This window comes from Amblyomma mixtum, chromosome 6, assembly GCF_055824585.1.
Source record: "Amblyomma mixtum isolate Tamu chromosome 6, ASM5582458v1, whole genome shotgun sequence".
Taxonomy (NCBI): Eukaryota; Metazoa; Arthropoda; class Arachnida; order Ixodida; family Ixodidae; genus Amblyomma; species Amblyomma mixtum.
The window spans coordinates 10916065-10922852 of record NC_143017.1 but is presented as its reverse complement, the minus strand read 5'-3'; the positions used below and the strand labels follow the sequence as shown (position 1 = coordinate 10922852).

General features: G+C 49.4%; 1 long non-coding RNA gene across 1 annotated transcript; it reads left to right on the top strand.

Annotated features, from left to right (window-relative positions):
• Positions 1 to 907: 907 nt before the first annotated feature.
• LOC149338212 (uncharacterized) lies at positions 908 to 2469 on the top strand. Its single transcript, XR_016283715.1, has 2 exons — positions 908 to 1310; positions 2228 to 2469. It is a non-coding gene; the product is annotated as an uncharacterized LOC149338212 (long non-coding RNA).
• Positions 2470 to 6788: the final 4319 nt, after the last annotated feature.

The window sequence follows — 6788 nt, the reverse complement described above, 5'->3', positions numbered from 1 at the left end:
TATAGCTCTTGCTCACGTCCTTGCATATTTACTCGCAAGTTTTTTTTTTCTTTCGAACATGAACTTTATTGATGAAAACCATCGAAAGTAGTTGCGAACCACAATTCAACCTGCCTTTGTTTGTTTTTGCTTTTTTTTGCTCGAAACTTCCACACCAACAAACAATTTGAGGATTCTTCGACGACCACTGAATAAATGGACTGACAACTGGCGTTAGACGCATGTTAACCTAGCTTGTTTGGCGTATGTACTGTACATGAAACTATGAAAGAGCGCGCATTTTGCTTGGATATTTTTTTGCTTTATATTTTTGTTATTATGTGGTAACATTTTAAGCTATCTTGAACTAACAGAAGCCACATCATGCGGCCCCACAAAATACGCGAGTGTCTGAAGTCGTTTTGGCGAAATTCATCTTGAAGCTGCAAGTTTTTCACTTCAAAATTTTCGGGCTTTTGCTGCAGCTTTGTAGCAATACTTTGACGCTTCCGTGTTTCCCATCCACTTGTTCCTTGTAGGTATTGCTTTCCGTACTGCCTGTGGCCATGTGACTCGTTCTCCAAAAATTCCAAACCCTTTTCACGTGTTTTGGCCCCTTTCCCTCTCTCTTTCAAGTCTTCCCATATCTCCCCACCTGTTCTCCCGGCCGCGTCCTTTTTTTAGGTAGCGGGCTAACCCCCGACCCCGCGAAGCGCTTTTTTTATTTTTGGTTGTCACTTCCTCAAAGCTATTTTCCCTCGCGCGCAGCTACGCGCTTCGCTGTTCGTGCACCCTTCCACGATCTCCCTGTCTCCACCTTTCAGCTCGAGGACTTTTCTCGGAACCACAAAACCTGTGTAAAGGAAAATGACTATCCCCTCCAGCCAACCCCTCCACCCCCCCCCCCCCCCCCCCGCACCATCGTCTCCACTGCTCGTCTTGGAACCGCGCGACGCATCACAATAAGACATTCTTGACTCCACGGCGGAGCCCAACCACGTGCACGACCAACACGACGAAAATGCATGCACACTCGAGCTAGCACCGTTCATAGTCTGTGCACGCGAAAAGCCACGCTCATATATTAGGAGAGCTCCGACGCTGTTCGTACCGCCTGCAAGATCTTATTTGTAAGTACTAAAACTCTTTTATCTTGATACACGTCTGGAAGTTAGTGGTTTTTGTAGTAAACGTCGCTTTGACTACATGCGCCTTTATTTTTTCGGCAGGAAAACAGAGCAGCCAAAAAGCACGAGGACGACTTCTGTGTACCCACTCTCATTGCGAAATGGCTTGCTTGACGTCGTGCGCAGTGGAATTGTGGCCGAATGGTGAGAATTTAATTTTTCGTCTTTGGTAAGATGAACTCACTGAAGATTCACTACTTTGGCTAACAGCGGGTTTGAACTCATATGACCTGAGATGAGATGCATTCGGGAATATGTCCTTTACCGCTTATGCACGACGGAAATCAGAACCGCTTAATTAATTTTCCACTGCAGACCAATTGGTAACAATATGTGTAATACTTCCGTACTGTTTCTTTTTGCCTTCTACACTTGCAGACTCAATAGAAAACCCGCAATTTCTGGTTAAAGCTTTTGCCCAAGTTCTCTCGCAATGAAAAAGGGCATTACTCTGGACTATCAGACTAGTATTTTTGTGTGGTTTGCAAGTCGCAGTTTCGAATCCAATTATAGCATGCATGCGATGCGACTAAGGTAAAACAAAGGTGCCCTGAGTTCCTTAATTGCGTTCAGCGTATTTCGCAAAAAATCGCAAACCGTATTTTTAACCCTATTAAAAAAAACTAATAAAAAATGTTGTTTTGACGTCCATGTGGAAGAGACGCTACAACCTGTGCATATTTACTTGAATAAAAAATTAGCTCGCAATTTAGCGATACGAGTTATGATATTAAAACAAAATAATACATTAATCTGTTTTCAATATCACATTAATTTGCTTATGTCGCATTGAATATACTTACTGGGAGGGCGGCACGTCGCATTGGACTAAATTAAACCATTTGGTATAAGAGAAGTTTAGTAAATTAAATTCCACTTTGTGCAACTAATGTTGTGCTGGTTCTTAAGAATAAATTTAAAATTATCCTGTAAAATATGTTGCTAGTGTCTTCACGATGACTGTGTTTCACAAAATTCGGTGTTATTTAATCATTTTTGTTTTTGTTCTGTGATGGCCATAATTCAACTTACCATGACATCATGCATCTCGATCGTTGCAGGCTTGGCGCTTCGTGAGGCCATCGTGCAAGAGCTGGACGAGGAATTTGTTTGAATGCAGTCCAGCAGCCCTCTTGCAAGTGGAGTGCAACGATTACTTCGGATATGACTGATCAGTTCACTGGAGGACAGCTCCGTTGAGCATTTTATGGATGCCTTAGCCGTGCCGCAGCAGCTTGCCCAGATGCTTTGCCCAACCTGATCGGCACGCACCAAACTTGAAAATAAATTGTTTTCCCACAGCCTCTGCCACCATGCTCTTGGGCCCCCTTTCTTTACTCCCCAGGGTGGCTGGTGGTAGCGCAAACCATCCTGTGGGGGCTAAAAGCGTGATTCTTGTAACTCAAAGCAATAAACGGGTCTTTTTTCTGGAATTCTTTCGCACCCTCTATTATGAATATTTGCTAGGTAGAATGGTATGTACATCCATCCACATTGCCGGTCATTGGCGAGTGGGTTAATTGCATGTGCCAGCGTTCGAAAGCTGGATGCCATTATTCGAAAGCTGGAAACCATTATTCGAAAGCTAGATGCCATTATTCGAAAGCTGGAAACCATTATTCGAAAGCTGGCTACCAATGTTTGAAAGTTGGCTACCAATGTTTGAAAGCTGGCTACCAATGTTTGAAAGTTGGATACCAGTGTGAGACCTTTGCTGGCCCATGCTGCAGAACGAACATCGGTACTGCGTTGGCCGCTTGATCGTCCGAACATTGGCCCAAAACTGGCATGAAAGTAGGTCCAATGGGTGAAGTGGTAGCGCTCGGCCCAAATGCCAGTGTAGGACCGATGTTCGTGCCAATTTTTGCCAACAGTTGACCGACCTTAGGCCAATGTTGTTGTGCTGCCTGGGCCCTTCATCTTCTTTGTCGTGCTTGGGCGTATATGCTGGCTTCCTTGCTGCAGCAGAATCCTCGTCGCCACTTTTACGATCTACCGGCCAAAGGCCGGCAGCAACGTGATGAAAACAGGCCGATTCGCCGAGCAGAAAAGACGCCCCTTTATTTCCAGCTCGGAAATATATAGAGAAAAGAAAAGAGAGAAAGAAGGAAAGAAGGACCATCGACACATGCGCGGAGAGGCACATGTGGTCCCGATTGTGTTATCTGCAGCACAGAGGATTTCACAATCACTAGTACAAACACATACCCTTACAAAATGGGTTTGACCTTTCAGTCACTCTTGAGTCACCCACGAGTCACCTTTGTCACCTACCTGTAGACTCGACCTTCCTGTAGACTTAGTCTGCAGAATGTCTGTAGACGCCGTGCGGATTTCAAGTAGACTAGTCTTTAATATGCGTGCCTAGTGAGTGTGTATGCGTAGGTATATATATTGTCAGTGGACAACGAAGAAGACAGTGCTGTGCTCGTGCAATGAGCTCGAAGAGGACGAAGGGTGATCTGTGCGCCGTTGGCCGGCAGTGGTTCGATTGAGCTGCTGTGAGCTACTGTCAGCATTCCTCAGTGACTACTCCTTGTGTGCATACATTTACGTAACATCTCTTGGTGGAGGTCGCGGGTTCGAGCCGCCATGCCGCTGACCCGACCAGTCGACGAGCCGATCCGTCGATATAGCTACCGACGCGCCTGCCACGCCAACTGTCGTCCTAGCCCACCCTCGAGACCCGGGCACATTCTGCGGGACCGATGGCGTGGACGTCGAAGACTGGCTCTCGCTGTACGAGCGTGTGAGCACGCACAACAGGTGGCACCCCACGATGAAGTTGGCCAACGTCATTTTCTACTTGACGGGCACTGCAAGAGTCTGGTTCGAGACACACGAGGAAGAACTGACCAGTTAGGACCTGTGCAAGCAGAAGCTTGCCGAATTGTTCGGTAAGCCATTCGGACGTCAGCTGGCTGCGAAGAAGGAGCTTGCATGCCGCGCACAATCGTCAACAGAGTCATATGTGTCTTATATTCAGGACATTTTAGCCCTCTGCATGAAAGTTGATTCCGCCATGTCAGAGAGTGTCAAAGTCGGTCACGTTCTCAAGGGAATTGCAGACGACGCCTTCAACTTGCTGGTGTACAAGGACTGTGGAACGGTTGACGCCATCTTAAAAGAATGCCGCCGGTTTGAACAAGCGAAAAGCCGCCGTATTTCCCCTCAGTTCACGCGGTTGCCGAACACGGCGGCAACGTCGTCCTGCGTAGACTTATCCCAACCGTGCTCCCTGCCAACATCCGACAGCCTGACACGACTTGTACGCCGAGAACTAGAGGCAGCGTCTCCCACAATTTCCCAATTATCGGTACCGGACAGTGCCCCTGCAGTATGCCTTATACAGGCTGTTGTTCGACAAGAATTCGCCAATCTCGGGATCCGACCTGTATGCTCCATTAGTTGCCCAGATGCTCGTAATGTGTCTCCCGTGCTCGGTGCCCGACATCCGTACCACACTCGCCGCAGCCGCAACCCGGATGAGTGGAGAACACCTGACGACAGGCCCATCTGTTTTAACTGCTCCCGAGTTGGTCACATCTCCCGACACTGCCGAAGCCGTCCGTCCTCGACCTACCGCCGCTATCCTGATTCTTTCTATCTCCGCCGCTCGTCGTCGTTCCATGAACCACAGCTCGCAAGCTCCGACGCTCAGGCCCCTCCAACTAACCGCTCGTCGTCTCGTTACCGTCGTCGATCTCCATCGCCCCAAACTCGCCGCCCATCATCTCCTGGCCCGTATGCTCGATCCCGTTCGGAAAACTGATGGCTGCAGCGTCTGGAGGTGATGCTGCTCCGACGACCGACCTTGGAAATCCTCATTTGACTCTACATGCCCGACGGAATATACTTAGCGTCGACGTGGACGGAGTCCCTGTTACCGCTGTCATCGACACGGGAGCGCACGTCTTCGTTATGAATGCCTGTCTACGCCGTCGCCTAAGGAAAGTGCTCACTCCTGCCCGCTCCGCTGTTCGTGTCGCCGATGGCGGTACTTCCGCTGTCGTTGGAATGTGCACAGCCCGTGTGTCAATCGCCGGCCGCCATACTTCGGTTCCCTTCACTGTCCTCGAACACTGCCCTCATGACCTCATCCTTGGCCTTGACTTTCTTTCCGAACATTTTGCCCTCATTGACTGCGCCACAAGTGCCGTTCAGCTCACCCTACCTTTTAACGAGGAGCCACCGGCTCCAGTTGTCCATCGCCTATGTACCGTGGATTTTGTCCGCCTGAACCCCGAAGGCGTTACATACGTATCATTCTCTTCCGTCCCACCAGTTCCCGATGGCCAATACGTCGTTACTTCAGCCCTTGATGTGCCTCTCACACGGAGTGTTGCCCTCGCACATACAGTGGTCACTATGTTTGCCAATCGAGCGTCCCTTCCGATCCTCAACTTTTCATCGCACGTTCAGCCGCTTCCCCAAGGCATGTCGCTCGCCACGCTGTGCCCTGCTTCCGACTGCGTTGTATCAGCTGTCACCGGCTGTGTACCTCCCTCGCCGAAATGCCCCGAGTCCGACGTCCCACCATCTGACCAATACGCAAAAATGATTGCCCCTGACCTCTTACCAGCCCAAACTCACGACCTCAGGTGTCTTCTTTCCTCATTTCACGACATCGTTGACTTCGACAACCGCCCTTTGGCTCGGACCTCTGTGGTTACGCATCGCATTAACACCGGTGACGCCGCTCCTATCCACAGACGTCCGTATAGGGTCTCCAGTGCAGAACGGAACATCATTCAGCAGGAGGTGGACAAAATGCTTACCAAAGACATTATAGAGCCCTCATCGAGTCCTTGGGCCTCACCAGTTGTCCTATTTAAAAAGAAAGACGGGAGCTGGCGCTTTTGCGTTGATTATCGGCACCTTAACCGCATTACGAAAAAGGACGTGTATCCTCTCCCCAGAATTGACGACGCTTTGGATTGCCTTCACGGAGCCAAATTTTTCTCTTCCATCGACCTTCGATCCGGCTATTGGCAAATTTCTGTGGATGACCAAGACCGTGAAAAGACTGCATTCGTCACACCAGACGGCTTATATCAGTTCAAAGTTATGCCGTTCGGTCTCTGCAATGCGCCAGCTACCTTCGAGAGAATGATGGACTCCTTGCTTCGAGGATTTAAATGGGTTACATGCCTGTGTTACCTGGACGACGTCGTGGTTTTTTCGCCCTCATTTTCCACGCACCTCTAACGACTGACGAGCATTCTTTCCGTCTTCCGTAAAGCCCGGCCTGCAGCTCAACTCGTCGAAATGCCAATTCGCTCGTCGCCAACTGACCATCCTTGGACATCTAGTCGATGCCTCGGGTATCCGCCCGGACCCTGCTAAAGTTCAAGCTGTCAAAGACTTCCCTCCTCCGCAATCGTCCAGGGACGTGCGCAGCTTTGTAAGCCTGTGCTCTTATTTCCGACGTTTCATCAAAAATTTTGCTGGCATCGCTCGTCCCCTCACTGACCTCCTTAAGAAAGACAGCCCTTTTACCTGGGGCCCTGCCCAAGAAGAGGTCTTTTCTTCTTTAATCCAACTGCTCACTTCCCCTCCTATATTGGCCCATTTCGACCCGTCGGCACCAACTGAAGTTCGCACAGACGCCAGCGGATATGG